This window comes from Ciona intestinalis, unplaced genomic scaffold (genome assembly GCF_000224145.3).
Source record: "Ciona intestinalis unplaced genomic scaffold, KH HT000742.1, whole genome shotgun sequence".
Classification (NCBI taxonomy): Eukaryota; Metazoa; Chordata; class Ascidiacea; order Phlebobranchia; family Cionidae; genus Ciona; species Ciona intestinalis.
In genome coordinates, this window is record NW_004191063.1 from 7696 (window position 1) to 8834 (window position 1139).

General features: G+C 38.1%; 1 long non-coding RNA gene across 1 annotated transcript in view; it reads right to left on the minus strand.

The window, feature by feature from the left end:
- The window catches only part of LOC113475520, a 4256-nt gene extending 3123 nt beyond the window's left edge, over positions 1-1133 (minus strand). The window contains exon 1 of the long non-coding RNA XR_003397264.1: positions 1034-1133. This is a non-coding gene — a long non-coding RNA (uncharacterized LOC113475520). The remainder of the gene's footprint in view (positions 1-1033) is intronic.
- Between the last annotated feature and the right edge of the window lie 6 nt (positions 1134-1139).

A 1139-nucleotide genomic window follows, 5' to 3' on the forward strand; every position in this document is an offset into this window, starting at 1 on the left:
CAGCCTCGCGACGACGCTGTTCCATCCTGCCCCGACGCACACGCTATCCGACTCCGCAACGCATTGCACACCGATGTATGACACTTGTACGGCACATCTCAGTTTATTGTACGGTGAAAGTGCGACATCGAGCTTGGAGATAAAGTGAGAACAGCAGGATATTGCAAGCAAAGTCCATAGAAATCACAAGTTAAGAAACGTAAAAATTTGGACGCCATTTTTGTTCGGCGGGAAACACAAACCTCGTATGCGTATGTATATAGCAAAGTAAGGAAATGCGTAAAAAAACGATTTGTTTAGTTTCTACAGTAATTTATGGTGTGCATTGTAATTCATAAATATGTTTACAGTTATTATCTGTATTGTAATTATAAAAAATTAGAGAATATGGTTGGATGTTGTGCTCCTAACTGCAGTGGAAGCAGCAGTGCAACCCGTAGACTTTTTGCCTTTCCATCGGAACCAGAAAGAAGAAAGCGATGGACAATAAACTGCAGGAGAGGTGGCAACTGGTTTCCGACGACAGGCAGCCGTTTATGTGAAGTATGTTTTTGAAGAAAAAGCTATAGTACATATAATGTTGTAAGCGAAGTATGCCCAGGTTTAGATTTCAAGAGATTTAGAAAGTTATAGCGTTTTTACATAAGTTGAAGTTATCCAGTTTAAAAATATTTGAGCTAGTCGAAATAGGTTAAGCACAGCTTTTGTTTAGACTCATTTCGAAGAAAATCAGTTTGAGCAAAATCGGAGAGACGGGTGGAAAAAGCTCAAACCAAATGCTATTCCAACACTGTTTGAGGTTCCGAATTGTCCCAAAAAAATTACTGGGAAACGGAGAATTTTAAAGCGGGCAAGCGAAGAATCCTTTTTAAATATTAACGGTAAGTTTGATTTGTGATTCCAACACCAAACCTAACATTTTTAATGTGTTCATTTCAAAACAGTCGGTACATTTCATGACCACACTTATACGACTAAGTATTGTGCTCTACTACCTAAAAAAAAAGAAGAAACTGAAACAACTTTGGACAACCTTACATGTGGCAACTGCAAAGAACTGCAATCAGAAGTTCGCTGTTTAAAATTTCAAGTAGGGGTTGTTTATTTACGTTTCAGGTTTAACAAGTGGTGTATTAAAA